The following is a 16293-nucleotide window of genomic DNA, read 5'->3' as shown; positions in this document are numbered from 1 at the left end:
GTTCAGGTGTCAAAATTCCATCCCAGGTATCTCACTGTATTAAATACCATAACATTTGGCTTTAACTTTATTCTGGAAAATACAGTACTGGAAGAAGTAAAAATATTACTAGAATATTTATTTATCCAGTGCTCTGCAATCCGGTGTCATCTGATCTTAACATTACTTTGCATGCCTTAGTGACAGTAGGCAAAAGGATTTTAAAATAGTCAATATGACAGTCTAGAGAAATGGCTTCAGTTGACATGGGAAAATGCTCAACACTTTAGATTCTGGTTCACTGAGATGTACAGAGCTAAGATGGAATGAAATCCACAAATGTGATTAGCAGTGACTTTATCTGCTGAACAACTGTCTGTTATCTTAAGCATTCCTACGATGCATGTGTTTGTAGTGCTTGCGGATTAAAGCACTGGAACGGAGCTGTTCTAAATCAAGCTGTTTGGTTGCACAAAGAAGAGAAATTACATTTTGCCTGTACATATGATTGTGGTCAAGGCACCAGGAGTTTCTACAGCTATCTACTGTTGAAGAAACTCACCCAGTAAAGGCTGCCAGACCTTCTCACCACTGAGAAACAGAACATGATGTTCATCCCTACCAGTTCTTTCAAGACTTTTTTTATTCTAGATCAGCCATTTTCAACCACTGTGCTGTGGCACACTGGTGTGCCGTAACTAGTCTGCAGATGTGCCATGGGAGTTTGGGGGAGGGTCATTTATTAGTAAGGCCATTGGGGGATGTGAGCCCCCCACCAACAGCATGGTGCGCCTTGTCAATTATCAAAAAACTGATGGTGCGCCTTGACAATTTTAGTCAAGTGTGCAATGAGATGAAAAAGGCTGAAAAACACTGTTCTAGATGGAACAGACAAACGCCCACCTTGCCCTATCAGCCCTCCTCTCCTAGCCGCTGCCTATTCAAAATGTCCCATAGAACAGAACAACTGCCTCCTCTCTCAGATTGGGAAAGGAGGACGCTTGCCTGCTGTCAGTCTTGTGTGCAGAGGGTGCTCTTTGCCTGGCCCGCCATCTCAAGTGAGGCAAGAGTGGGAAGCCCTCCTATTGGTACTTGGTGATTTTAGGGTGGAGCCTCTTTATATATTTGCTGGCATATTTATTTAGCAGTGTGCTTCCGCGTGCTGTCCCCACCCACTGTCCCACTGTGCAGTCTGAAATTAGCTGGTTGCCTATGGAGCCAGGTGGGAAATTTTGCCATCTACCTGATTGGTCTTGGTTGGAAGTGATTTTTGTTTGTTTGTTTGTTGCCAACCCCAGACTGCTTCCTTGGGTTTGGTGCTCTTTTGTAGCCAGGGTGGTCACTTCTGGAAGATTTTGTGTGAGTGAGAGGACAGGGGTAGGGATTTTGGTGTGCACCGTGCAATAAGCAGAAGTTACTGGGTGAGCCAATACTGATCCCTACATGCTCCCTGACTCAGGGAGGCTGAATGGTGAACCATTGGGCTTGGATTGCAAAGTCAACCTCCCGCCTGGGGGAAGTGGTGCAGTCCAGCTTCCTCAACCTTCAAGTTTGGTGTTGAGAAGCTTGGGCTGACAGTTGATGAGCCATAGTTTTGAGTCAGGATGGGAACACCCGAAAAAGGAATAGATGGTGGTTTGTGGTCTCCTCTAGGTCGACACTAATGGGGGAAGAGTTGTGATGCTTAGCCAGCTGCAGGGATGCTCAAGTTTGTGATTTACCCATAAAAGTAGTCCAAGGTATATTGCAAGCAATTTGTCTCATGTGTTTATTGTGTGGGGTGCATGGGCAAGGAGCAGAAGAGAAGGTGGCAAAGAGGAGAGTGGTGGGCTTCTGCCTCCACTCTGTCCCTCTGCAAGACAGCAGCACCAACAGTTTTACTCAACACCATGGAGCCTTTTGAATGTTCACAGCAGGGAGTGGGGAAATGATGAAGGAAGAGGCTCTTATGCCATCAAGCCTGCTGGGCAGGCAGGTAGGTAGAGGGAAATGCTCTCATGCTGCCTATCCTCTACTGCCTCCACTCACTTCATAGTGAGGCTGGCTCTGATTTCAGACCATTGGAAATATTTCATTGCACTACATCGTTGGCCCTTCAAACAATACATCCTGGTAGATGGCCCATTCTAATGCACAAACAATTCAAAGTGTAGCAGCTTTGGGGGTTTCCCCCCCCCCCCAGATTTCAGATTTGATGGATAAACTGCATCAAACTTCATCAAACTGATAGCCACCTTGAGCTTCAGAAAGATGGGATATAAATATTTTAAGAGAGTTTTTAAATAATCATTTTCACTGTTTCTGCGGTGCTCAGTTTAAAAAAAACAAAGAGAACCTATAAGGCTGTCCTTGGTTTCTGGGAACCTGATAACAACAAGTTGCCTAAGCAAAATTCAGGGGTGTAGCTTATGCAGAGCATTTGTGTTGACATCTACTTCTACCTGGATTCTGGAAAGAGCTGGAGAAAGGCTGCATATATGACAAGTACCTTCTTCAAGCAGAAAAAAGGGAAAGACATTTTTAGGGGAAGGGCTACAACCTAAATCAAGCATGGAATGCCAAGTCCTACATTGCAAAGACTTTTTTCTTGACGGCCTCGTGAAAAGAAGGAAATTGTGAACTGTTTGTATTTCCTTTGCATTTTTTTTTTTAAAGAATAAGGTTGTTAGCATTAACTTCACCACAAAGATAGAAAACTCGATTGCTATGATACAGGCATAACAGAACAAAACATTTACTTATTATTCTGCTTATTCTGCTTAGTGGTTAGGTCAAAAAGAGGAGGATACATTTTTGTGGCTGATAATTCATTGGGTTCCTGGCATTCCAAATAACTGGTGACCAATACAGCAAAAATAAACTAAAAGGGGGGGAGGGGTTCACAAGATTAATGGTTAAAAGTGAATACAGTAATGGTATAATTCCCACTGTTACTGGCAGTGCTTTTAAAAACGTGCAACACGTAACAAGCACATGAGGAGGAAAGAATTGTGTGCAGGGATCCAGCGTACTGGCCAATGGCATGACTGTATAATTAGGCAGTGAAAGAAAAATGGAGATGAAGGTGAAGGTAAAAGAAGCTTTCTGAAGTGTTCAAAAACAAATCAAAAGAAAGGGCATTCAAACTGAGTGTAGCTGAATTAGCTCATACACGTGGGTGGTCCAATCCTACCTAAATTCCCCCCCCCCATGCAGCTGTGCCAGTAGAGCGCGAACTGCATCCTCCACTGCCCAAAGGGGTCTACTCAGACCTATACCAGTGACTCAAGGCCAGGAAGAGGGACAGGATATAAGTGGCCCAGCTGCTGCTGATACAGGCCCCTTCCTGACCTCGATCTGCCCTCCTTGACACCCCATTGTTCACCCAGCTCCGCTTGTTCTGCTCACCTCCTGTACTTAAAGGTGCACTTACTGATGACTTACAGGTTCAGGGGCTCTTTCTCTGGCCATTGTTGAGCAGCCACTTCCTGCTTGCGGGGCCATCCAGGTCACCGTGAATGGCAGACTGCCTTTTGCAACAACCATCAAGGGCCTTTTGTTGCAGAAATGCTAGTTCCAGCAGCATAGGACCCCATTAGGATTTGGCAGTTAACCAATACAGCTAGAATTATAATTCTACAGCAGCAATCTCCAAACCAAAGCATGCCAGGCTTTTCACTCCAGGCACAGCACAGCAGTGGTGAGGTCTTACTGCTCCACTCTGCAGCCACCGTTTGTCACACCCGACCTTTACAGAGCCTCGCGCTGGGAGCCGCTTCCACTGCACTGCCTGTCACCCCAGAAGGCTCTGTTCCCTGATCACCAGGGGAAGCGGCTCCCTGGGGCAAGGGTGGAACGATAAAGCTTGCCACTGCCTTGCCACACCTGGCACACTGGATCCGGCCCATGGACTGGAGTTCGGAGACCCATGTTCTACAGCTAAACATGTAGCACCACATAAATTCAAAAAGGTTTGGCACCGAACTCTTAAGAGGCAAAAGAGACTAAAGGGAAGCAAAAGAGACTAAAAGAGACCTAAGAGGCAAAAGAGACTATAATCTCAATCATGTGAGATTCACTGATGTTTTGCAAATAATCTGGGGTACATCAAAGAGTAGGAGTACATCCTTTGAACCTTGCGTGAATTTTTCTTTTTTTTCTTATTTTTTTTTATTTAATTTAAGACACGGGTACAGGGAAAATCACAAATACATATGTTCAAGGTAATACAAAGGGAAAAACACTAGGGAATCGCAGAACTGTAGCTAATACCATTTTGTTTCTATAATTATAGCTCATAATCGTTTATCCAACCAATCATATAACGGGTTCCACAATTTCTGTACTCTCTCCATCCCGCCATCCCTCAATCTTTCCGTCAAAACATCTATTTCGACAATCTCATACAGGTTCTCAATCCACATCTCTACAATGGGAATTTCTGAATTCTTCCACATCCCGGCATAAACTAGTCTTGCTGCAATAATTATGTATAACAAAATATGTCTGACATCATTGTTATAGCTTTCAGGGAAAATGTTCAATAGAAACAATTCTGGTTGGAAGGGTATTACACAATTAAAAATCTCTTTCCCCCATGTTATTGTAATGCAAAATGGAAACCCTAAAATAAATCTCACATTGATCTGTGGGGTTAAGTAAATTCTTTGTATAATATTTCAAGAAGCAGAAACGTAGCTACAAGATGCCGTGGAAAGTATTGCAGGCGCTGCAATGCACTGTGTAAGAGGCCACTCTCACTCGCTTTCTGAGCCCAGAATGGTTCCGACAGCAAGTGGGGCACTTACAAGGTACACTTCTGCGTCTGCAGTACCTATCACTATGCCCCCCTGCAGGTATGCTACTGCCAAGAGGAAAGAGATGAAGAGCACTGTTGGGAGTAAGGAACTCACCTAGATAAGCTGTCATTGCATTGCAGGAAGTTTGCTTTTACCAAGAAATCACCTAATGCTGCTCTTACAGGGGAAGCACTCAGGAAAAGAAGAAATCGGACAAGCTGCGATATGCCCTCGACGTTTGAAAGCAAGCGATGGTGGAATGCAGGAAAGAAAGCCAAAAAGGAAGAGATGAAAGTTAAAGAGTTTAAGCCAACAGTGCAGTTCAAGTTAGCCTGTGTTATTTTCTTTTTAGCCATGGCTGATAGACACAGCATGACTAAATAGCTAAATATGAGGCTAATTAAAAACAAACACTTCGCTTAAAAATGTATTATTGACCAAAAATATTATTTTCTCAGGAGCTTGTTACATGAACATTACTGGCTTGATTGGGCATTATTAGCATGTCAATCACTTTTAGGCTATTTGTATAACCTTGTGCCTGGTTTTTTATTGCAATATATACAGATTAGAAAGTAGATATGCAGAGTACATAGTTCAGGAATTTGTAATCTCTATTGTCAGTATATTTTTGTTACAATTGCAGTGATGAAGATTTTAGAAGAGACTCAGTCTTTGTGAATCTAGGCATATGGCTATTTCCTCCCCACTTTCCACCTCACATATACCCTTGACTCTCACATGGTCTCCTTTAAAGAGATGCCACAATTTGATTCACAGCCCAATCCTATTGGGCACTTCCAGCAGTGGAACTCCTGGTCTGTCTCCATAAGTGCCACAGTGGTGTCATAGATTGCATGCCACTGTCAAGTGCTTCTGCATGTGGCAGTGGCTCCTGGATACTGCACTGAAGCAGGTAAGGTGGCAGAGGGGAAGCTTTGTAGGCTGGATGGGATGTCCAGCACCAAACCTAGCACTTGTGAACAGGGCAAATACCCTGGGTACTGAGTTCCTTTGTCTTTAGGACTACGTGGGAAGCCTCACTGAGGCTCCCAACACGATTGGAAACTGTTGCCAGAAGCACAGTTCTAGCCTTAGGAGGCTTCTCTGGTCAGTCCTGGAGCCAAGTGAGGCTTCATTTCACTCCAGGTGAGTGGGGGGTAGGGCAGCTTTGCATGGGGAGGCGACTTCGCAGACCCTTGTTCTGGGTGCAGGTGCTGGGTGGGTTCGCCACTGGGGATGCCATCATGCTATCCCCATTTTTCCAGCCCAACAAACCATCTGCCTCTCCTCAAATTTACACCAGCAAAAGAGCTGGCATAAGTCCAAGGAGACCCACTGATTGGGAGGGGGGTAAGTAAAAAAAATCTCTCCCAGATTCTTTGGTTGCCCCCCCTCCCACACCGCTGTATGCAGCACATGCTCAGTCAGCACAGCTACATGATGGAAGATGGTGTGGGAATAGTATCAGGCTCTTAATCTGAGTTATTTCTGAACTTCCACCTATTTTTATACAACTGTGATGCTAAGTACTATGAATCTACAAGAAGCAGGCCTGAGTTCTGGTTATCTGGCAGAACAATTGTCTCTGGTTTCCAGTGTTCAGTTCCATGTCCAGATTTGTGAACTATCAATTCACGCTGCCTGCCTGCAAAAATGTATTTTTAATAGATTTTTGTCCTGCCTTCCTCCCCCCCCCCCAATAATGGGGTGCCCAGAGCAGCTCACAGTCATAAAACAAAACAATAAACACGATAAAAACTGTCCTCAAAAAATTATAAAGTTACAAAATTAGCTGCACAAATGAGCCAAATTAAGAGCAGAGTTGGGCATAAAGCACAGAACCCGATGCACATAAAACTAGTCAGTAAAGCGGCAACATAATATCCACCAATAAAAGCAACAGCATAAACTTATGAAAATTACAGTCAATGCAAGAAAGAGAAAGAAAAGTCTAACCCTTCTGCCCAATCCCATTGGTTAAAACTCTCATTCATGTTCTAGTAACCTCTCATTTCCAATGACTTCTGAGGGTGGCATCATGGGTCAGCCAAGCTGGTCACTGACTGAGAACCCATATCCATCAGAAGACCCACCAGGCCTGGACAACTCATGTAGTAGCAGCAGCACCCAATGTGCCAGTGGGGACTGGGGGTTCTAGAGGACTGTGCCTGAGCACTAGCAATCTGGTACCAGCACTGATTACTTGTGTGTTTTCTCTCTCTCTTCCCTTGTCCCACATTCACAGAGAAGTTAGAGAGGAGGCAGGTACAACACATAACCAGGGCTTCACCGTTCACTGAACACACCTTCACAACTTAGGTGATGACTGAGCAGGCCAAGCCACCAGGCTTCCTTCACCCTCCTGTCACAGTCCCATCTACAGTCTTCTGTGCCTCCTCTTGCTCCTTCTAGGTAAACAATCTAGAATCTCTATATGGCTATATGCCTCAGACTGGAATCTCAGGCCTACAGCTGCACAACACCTGGTTAATAATAATAATAATAATTAATAAAATAAATAAATAACTAGGTATTTATATACCACCTTTCTGGTCATCACATTACTCCTCTGACTTTATTCAAGGCGGTTTACATAGGCAGGCGTTTCTAAATCCCTCAAGGGGATTTTTACAATCATAGAGGTTCTCTCTTTCAAGAACCAACAACATTGCAGAATGGATCTTTCTGGTTTGGTCTCACTTCTGGCCTCCAGTTCTCCCACTTCAGTTGGAGCTGAAGGAAGTGAAGGAGAAGGAGCAGCTGGTAAGTGATTGAGAAAGACAGCCTGAACAGACATTTGATTTGCTGGTATAAGAACATAAGAACAGCCCCACTGGATCAGCCCATAGGCCCAACTAGTCCAGCTTCCTGTATCTCACAGCGGCCCACCAAATGCCCCAGGGAGCACACCAGATAACAAGAGACCTCATCCTGGTGCCCTGCCTTGCATCTGGCATTCTGACATAACCCATTTCTAAAATCAGGAGGTTGCACGTACACATCATGGCTTGTAACCCGTAATGGATTTTTCCTCCAGAAACTTGTCCAATCCCCTTTTATGGGATCACCATACCATCCAGTATGGTATGTTGGGTATGTTTGGTATGATGGTATGTTTCGCCATCAGTTCAGTTGTGAAGGGAGGCTCCTAGAAGAATGCACTGTGAGCTTTTTATTTGGCATCTGCAGTTCTTCTACCCTTACCTGCTTCCATTGGAATCAATATGATTCACAGCCCCTTCCTATCCTGAATTGCTGGGCTACAACAGCAAAAGTGCCTTCCACTGTTGTAAAGTGGCTGCCAATGGAGTGCACAGCAGTTTGGGATCCAGCATAACTGCTGGGTCCAAGCTCCGCCTCCCACTCCCCACCACCCACCCTCCCCCTGCCTCGGAATGCCTCCCTCCCACCTCCTCCCCGCCCACCCCAGAGTCTTGTGTCGTCCAAGCTCAGTCAACTCAAGAATCTGTGCCTCCAGCAGCGCGGAGGCTTGTGTCAGCCTCTGCAGGCCAGCAAACCACCATGTGCCGGCCTTGCCAACTCATGAGGAAGCTCAGACGTGCCTTACGGCACATTTGCAACCCTCCTGGGCTGGTGCAAGGAACTTGCCCCTGCCCAACGTGCAGTCTGGGTTTGCAGTCTGCACACAAGACTTATTTCATCAGTCCTGATAGACTTAAGCATGGCTAATGTTATCTGCAATATAGCCAAACCATCTTTAAATGAGCAATGTGGAACTCTCTCTTTAAGTTTGAATTTCCATCTTATACAGATGCATGCTGAGATGATTGTAGTTTAAGTAGCTCCATGAGCGCTGAAGACTATCCTGTCATGATTTTTTCAGGAGTTCTTACTCTAGAAGCCTAACTAGGGCAGTCAGCCCTCCAGGACTCTCTCAGCGTCTTGCAGAATCAACAGGACCCTCCTGGGGAGCAATGGGTCCAATCTAGAAGATTGTTGTCCATCTGCTATCCACTAATCACACCAAATGTCCACTTCTCCCCTTGTCTGGCCTTTTCTTCAGTGGAGATCTCGCTGCTCTAGATAAGGACTTGGTAATGTGGTACCTGCGTGACCAGCAGTCTGTGGGGGAGCAAGAGGCCAGGGCAGGGTGGCAAGGCTGGAGACAGGCAGGAGGAGGAGAGAGCAGCAGGGCAGGGCCAGCTTTAGGAGCTGTGGGTCCAACTGGGGACATTCTTGCAGGGCCCAATTGCAAACACTTTTGCGGAGCCCCAGATTCACAGCCAAGGTCTAGATATAAATATAATGTATAATCGATTTATATGTATTATCTCTATATATTATCTCTATGATAGAATGGAAAGCAATCAAAATGTGTGCTTAAAAGATGCATGTGAGTTATTAGACTGAAAACATCTAACCATATTTAAATATAAAATTCCATACTAGAGTAGATTACCCTAGCACAGGGCCCCCTTAGGTGCAGGGCCCAATTGGGAGAAATTGGTCTAGCTGGCTTAGAGTCAGAGGGTGACATTTGCAGTCATGGCCAGAACAAAAGCTACTCTCTCTCTCTCTCTCTCACACACACACACACACACACACACACACAGGACCACCCAGGCCAAGCCTTACTGCCTTCTCCATGAATTGGAAGATGTATGAACTGTCATCATCGTACCCCGCAAGCTTGGCATCCTTTGAGCTATTAAAAATGGAACTGTGTAATACACTATAGATTAATACAGTGTAAGTTTTACACTGTAGAGACATTTCATCCTTTTCTCCCTCTTATTAAAAGGGATGTTTCTATTTTGCAAGAACCTATGGTCAAATGTGTAAACTTTCATTTTCTTTCATAGGAAAAAAATTACAAACAGTCCAGCTTCAAGGCACAAACACAGACACAAAACACAAGTGAAGGGCTTCTTTAGCCAGTCAGTGAGGGGGCCTCACAAGTCATCACAAACATACAAGGATACAACATACACATTGAAAGGATGCAAGCCAAGGATGACAATATTCTGCCTGTCTGTAAGAAAAGAATATTTTTGTTAAATTTAACATTTAAACATTTTAATTTAATTTAATAGTGGGGGGAATATCACCACAAATGACTGCCCAATCCTAATGGCAGCGGCACTGCAGAGGCGTCAAAATGGTAATCGTTGTATCCAGTGGTCCCACCGTGACTGCTGGAGGCCTCTTGGGGGAAAGGGGACTTTCATTCCCTTCTCTCAAATAAGGGCACAGCATCCACAATGGGTCTCCTCCAGTCTGCGCCAGCAATTTACTGCAACAGAGTGGAGGAGCTCCGTGTTGGGCTTTTCAGTGCAACACAGAGCATAGGATCTGGTGGAGCAGAGCTCTGCCGGTTCGACAGCCCCCCCCACCCAGGTTTCTGCCCCCGCCCCACTCTGCCCCAATCCTCCCCTCCCCAGAAATCCCACTCTGCCACCTGGCGGTGTGCCTTACCATGGGCGCTCCCCCGGCATCAGCCTCCTGACGCTGGGCCCAGTGCTAATGCTCCCCGATGCCTTAAACGTGGTTTATAGCATATTTACAGCACCCAGCAGTGTCACTGGAGCTCAGCACTGGCACTGGAAAGGTATAGGATTGGGCCGTCCATTGGCAAGCCTAATCCTAACACAGAAGGGGGAGTCACAAGGCATGTTAGTTTCTTGCATGGCAATAAAGAGCAGAGGAATGTGGGTGTTTTATAACAGGGATGGGCAAGTCCAGTGGGGCTTAACTTGAGAAGAGTCGCTGAGTCACCGCCCCCCACGACTCGACTAAAAAACAAGTTATAATGGGGGGCACTTTCTGAATCACCGAGTCACTCTTTAGTGACTAAAACACTTGAGTTTAGTCCCCCCCCTTTAAAACACCTGCCTTGGGAAAAACAGGACTGCTGCCGAGGGGGGGGGTGTGCATTGGACTTCTCTTAACGATAATCCGTTCCTAACTTCATATCACAGATGAGCAAAAGAGCTTTCTCCTGCCTCCACCCTCCTGCATTAACCCTTTCCTGCCTCGCAGCTGGCACTCCCTGCTGCTCGCCTGGTTGGAATGCTGGCCCCACAAGGTTCTTCACACCATGAAAACAGTAAGCAAGCACACCCAGATGCACGCAGACATCTGACACAAGTCAGCATGTGTGGGGACAAGTCCCCAGTCAGGGGGGCCCTGACTCGAGTCTTTTCAGAGTCTTCCACGGGCAAGACTCATGAGTCACTGAGTCACCCCAAATCATGCATTTTTGCAACTTGAGTTCAAGTCACTGACTCGAGTTCCCGGTTTATAAGGAACCCAACATCATGCTCAGATAGCAGGACAGGGCAGCCAAGATTTTTCCTCCACTTAAACCTCACTTAAGACCCTCTTATTTTATAGGCTTTCGTTGGGCTGATTTTCATTTCCAGTGGTGCTAGAAAGCATCTTTATGTACTGTATGCACCTAAAGAGCCAAAGAATAAATCTGACTTAAAATTCATAATCTGTGGGACATCAAAGCCTTGACTGCTATGAAGAATGCAGCTATTCAGACAAAAAAGGAATGGCTTAAACTTTGTTTAGATCTCGTTATATTCAATTTACATGCAGATGTGTTTCATAACAGTATGCGCACCAGCCAAGGAATATTTATGGCATCCCAATGACATGGCCAAACATCTCACATAACACAAGGGGATGGCAAGTTAAGAAATATAAATACTGTTAACTTCAGGAATTTGAGTAAACTGATTGTAACATGCCAGCCTTCAGTAATGTAACAGGAGCATAACATCTTAAATGCATTTTAATTATATGAGAATGTTACAGATGTCATGTGCATAAGAAATGTAAGCTTTAAATTGTACATGCAATTCTTTTTTTTTTTCCAAATGAGAACCGTGTTACTTTTTCAAGAATTGCAGCCTGTGTCCTTTCGTTCCGACATAATGCAGCTTTTGGGATTAGTCCCTTCCTTCCAATCTCTAATAAATGTAATGGAAAAAATGATAAGCTTCCCATCATTGCTTTGTATCCAGAGTTCTGTCCATTCATTGAGGCTGACTGCTGTTTCCTTCTGACTGAAGCCTCTTGCGCCTGTTCGGTATGGCTTGCAGTGTTACCCTGCACATGCCCAATCTCGTCTGATCTCAGAAGCTAAGCAGGGTCAGGCCTGGTTAGTACTTGGATGGGAGACCGCCTGGGAATACCGGGTGCTGTAGGCTTATACCATGGTCTTTCGAGACTGAAGGTTGCCAACCATGTGGTTGCAGACAGAGTGGCTCTTTGGATCAAATATACTGCAGTCTTGTAAAAACACGCTGCATCCAAACCCCCTTCCTGTGCTGGGCAGCCCTGCATGTTTCTTCCTGGATTTGTGCCAGTGGATAGCTGGATTTGTGCCAGATATAGCTGGATCAGAGAAGCCCCATAGTGGTGCCTGGGGCTTTGATGAACTTTATATCCCCTTATCCTGAGGAGACCTCCAATTGCCTCCTAAGCTACATTACACAGGCGATGTAGCCTGGCTATGCCAGCACAGCTTAGAATTGGGCTGCCCGTCGTGGACTCATATTATGCTGAAGGATTGTCTGCAAGAGACTCACTGTCTGTCTTTATGTAAGTAACATTACCTAAACAAAGGCCTGGGATGCAGATACGTGAAAAGTGTCTTTCCATATCTAACCCCCAGACAGTGGCGTCACTAGAGTTTGCATCACCTGATGGGGGAGGCCAAAATATCACCCCTATGATGGTCCTCCTCCAATGCAGTGGGTGGGGCAACGTCCTGGGCAGTGGGTGTGTTGTTGTATCATTGCCCTGCCCCTGCTGGTTTTTTGGCTATAACTTTTGATAGAATAGAGATATTTCAACACAGTTTGTTTCATTGCATTCTGCATGAAATGACACATCTGATACATAACATGATGATATTATTCAAAATTCCAAGACTTAAAAATTTTTGGCGAGGTAGTGGTGTCACCCCCACCTGTGCACGTCACCCGGTGCAGCCTGCACCCCTCTCATGACTTCACTGCCCCCAGATCAGCTAATAAATCACAGATAAATCAAAATGCAGCCCAAGGAAGAACTAGGAATGGAAATCATCAGGGAAGAAATGTCCACCTCCTACTTGGAGAGCTATGGCGTTGAATACAACTTCCAAATATAATCAAATGTTTGGCAGTCCTAAAAGGAACAGGTAGCCAAAACAAGCCAGCAAACCAACAAACCAGTGTATTTAATGGGAAGAAACTGTCAGTACAAATTGCCACTGATCAATAGATCTTCTGCTCCTATTTGTTTTAATGATGTTTCTTCAGCACCAGGGCAAATAATTAATCCACCTACACCGATGATGAGTTGAACATTTTCCATCCTTGTCTCCAGCTAATTTGGATAATCTACAAGAATTACATCATTCTAATCTAAACAAGGCTGAATTATGGTTGGGGGGGGAGTCCATGAGGGATTTTTTTAAAAGTACGTTTTCGGTGTAATTTGCTTTCATTGAACCATGCACAGGGAAATGATGCATCACAGTATGTCATATGAAATTCTTATTTAAATTCCTGTAGGGCTTTGAAAGAGCTGGTTATAAGCACCTGCAGTTCTCATGGCTTTGGGAAGTTTGAGAGAGAGAGAGAGAGAGAGAGAGAGAGAGAGACTTAAAGCACCCTCAATTTCTTGCTTTCAATAATTATGGAGCAAGATATCTCCAAGACGAGCGAAGTGCAGGGTCCAGGGATGACCTCAAGGCAATTTCACAGATGTTAAGCTTGCCCGGATCTGGAACTCCCTGCATATCACCCTGAGTGCTAAGGGTGCACCCCTAAGACTAAGGGTGCAAAACTAATTGCACCCTGGGCTAGCACAAGTCCCTTGTACTGGCACAGGAGAGTTACAAACATGCTGTAAAGCATGTTTGCGCCCACTCAGGAGTCAGCTGGGCTGGCGCAAGGATGTGTGTCAACCTGCAGAGGCTGCATCCTGCCTCCACTTTGCCAAAGTCCAATAAGTCCACCCCGGCCAAACTCAGCTGGTGTGAGGGTCTGGGGGAGGCATGGGGAAGATGGGGAGGAGGTTTTTCAGGGTGGGGGAGAGCGGGCAGCAGGAGGGCCTGTAGATGGGTGGGGAATGAGAGGCGGGAACAGGACCCGGCAATTATGCCGAATCCTAGCCCCTTTCCCAGACGGCCTCACTGAAGCTATTGGGCTGCCTCACGCAGCATATAGCTCTGCCGCCGCCACCCCTTAGCTCCACCCCTCCTTACCTGGCACCTTTTTCTGCACAGACTCTTGAATCAAAGCAGTTAATATGAAGCCTGCTGGGATCACTCTTTGTTTAAAGAGCCCATGTGGAGGAAAGAGTGATCTTCCCCCCACAGGGCTCTTTTAAAGTACTTGCTGCAAGAAGGTGAGGGAGCCAGATCGCTGAGGATTGGAACACAGCAATCCCACTCTCTCTTCCACACAGGATCTTTACACTAAGCACTCAGTGCAGGGCATATAGGGAGTGCACCTGCATTTCCTGCTTTGAGTTAAGAAGGACGAGTCGGTAGGGTTCTCTCCGCAGAATAGCATGGCAGGAGGTGGTGGACGTCTGTTCACTGCCCTTTGTCTCAGGCCCCCAATCCGCTGCCAGGTGCAAATGGGTTAATTTGCATCATGGATGGACCGGCCCTGGGTGCACATAAGCAGAATCTCACCAGATTGTGGAGAACTCAGCCTGCTTTGCAATCCATCCAGGCTGAAAAAAGTACTGTAACTATAGATGGAAAATAAACCCCAGATGTGCTCGTGTGAATTAGCTCCAAGCATACTTGAATTACATACAAGTATGCAATTACTAAAAAGACAAATGAAACAATGGCCAGATTATTTTCCCTAATATATTTAGCTACATTACAAAGCCTTTCTTGTAATAAATCAACACAGTATTTCATTCCACCACTATGTAATTATTAAATTAGTCAAATGTTTCCCAAGTTTAGAACTGATAAATGGAAATTGCAAGCAATGCTACTTGCTGCAGAATTTAAACCATGTACCTGCTGTTTCAAATCTTCCCTTAAAAAACACAAATTTGATGTAGAACACATTAATATTTCGTCACAAATAATGTCATGCTTTATTTCCCTGGAAATGTTAAAATACATCCAGATATGTGTTTCTGCCATTGTTACCTTAAGGATTTTTTTAAACACATAGCTTTGTTATTTCATAGTTTTTGTTTAAGAGCAGTCTGAAAGTTTGACTCAAAGGCATCTGGAAGAGACTAACATCCTAGCAGTGTGTCTAAGTTTGCAGCCCTATAAGCGGGACTTGGGAACAAGTCCCATTTATCTCACTAGCACTTCTGAGTTCTGAATATGCTACATTATAACCTGAAGCACAGAATGAATCATAGTTAAAAGTCAAAATAAACTGGAGAAGACACAGGCAATCCATATTTGAACTGAGCATTTAATTACTGCCATTGAGTAGAATATTCTAGATACAATTCTTGCTCCTGATAGAACAGAGGTAGGATTCTACAAACAGAAGATTTGGGCAGGCCCAGCCCTATTCCCTGCCAGCCTATAGCATGCAGTGTCACCAATAGAGCATGTGCTGCATGCTATGGTGAGAACGATCCAGATGGCCAAGCAGAAGTAAATGAAATTTTGTTTTACTTGCAACACCATAGACCTCATGACCACCTATTTAGATGGTGTAAGAGCCCAATCCTATCCCTGGTGGCTCCACTGGGTGCAGTGGCACCAAAATGGCTACTGCTGCATCCAGTAGCACCACAGAGGCTGCCAGAGGTCTCTTTGGGGGAAGGGGATCTTGGTGTGCACCTGAGATCCACCCTTCCTGCACTTGAACCACCCACTCCCTGGACCTCCTCCCCCTGCATTCCACCCATGATCAATGCCAGAACTAGCCCCACTGCCACCTCACCTGCTCTGGCAGGGCATCTGGGAGCTGCTATCATGTGCACAGGACCTCTGGCCCTGAAGTGCATGATAGTGGCATGGCTTTGGAGCATGGCCAGACTGGGAATTACAGCGAGAGATCATGAGAACCCCCACCATTAGCCCTGGATAGGATTGGGGCATAAACTCTATTCTCAACTATAGATGCCTAGAAGTCTTTAGATCAAGTAGAAATATCCCACATGATAATATACAGTATTGATCACCTATAATATTTGTTTGCTTTTTCATTATGATTTATTAGGACTCACTAAAATTCAGGTAAATAAACTAGCTTTCAACAGCTAAAATGGGAATAGCAATCATGGTTAAGTTTTTAATATACGAGTATATAAACCATATATATATGTTTATATTGAAAAAATGTACAGGAAACATTTTTGTTTGTTCCTAGCCACAACAGATCAGTTATTTCATATAAATTATGAGCTAGTTGACCAGCATGGAGTCTACCAAAAACATACTTTTCTGCACTTGTATAAAATTACAAAAAAAATGGTAGTTTGTGGTCAAAATCAGATTATGATCACCACATGATGAAATGTATTCTTGGTCCCCAAAGCAGGTGGTTTTGGTCAGAAAATATTTCGCATTGCTTGG

The 16293-nt window shown here is 44.9% G+C and overlaps 1 pseudogene; it reads left to right on the top strand.

The window, feature by feature from the left end:
• The first annotated feature begins 11822 nt into the window (after positions 1 to 11822).
• On the top strand, positions 11823 to 11938 carry LOC136643354 (5S ribosomal RNA; annotated as a pseudogene).
• Positions 11939 to 16293: the final 4355 nt, after the last annotated feature.

The sequence above is a fragment of the Tiliqua scincoides genome, chromosome 2 (genome assembly GCF_035046505.1).
Source record: "Tiliqua scincoides isolate rTilSci1 chromosome 2, rTilSci1.hap2, whole genome shotgun sequence".
Taxonomy (NCBI): domain Eukaryota; kingdom Metazoa; phylum Chordata; class Lepidosauria; order Squamata; family Scincidae; genus Tiliqua; species Tiliqua scincoides.
Note: the sequence above shows the minus strand (reverse complement) of the source record. Positions and strands in the feature narration are given on the sequence as shown.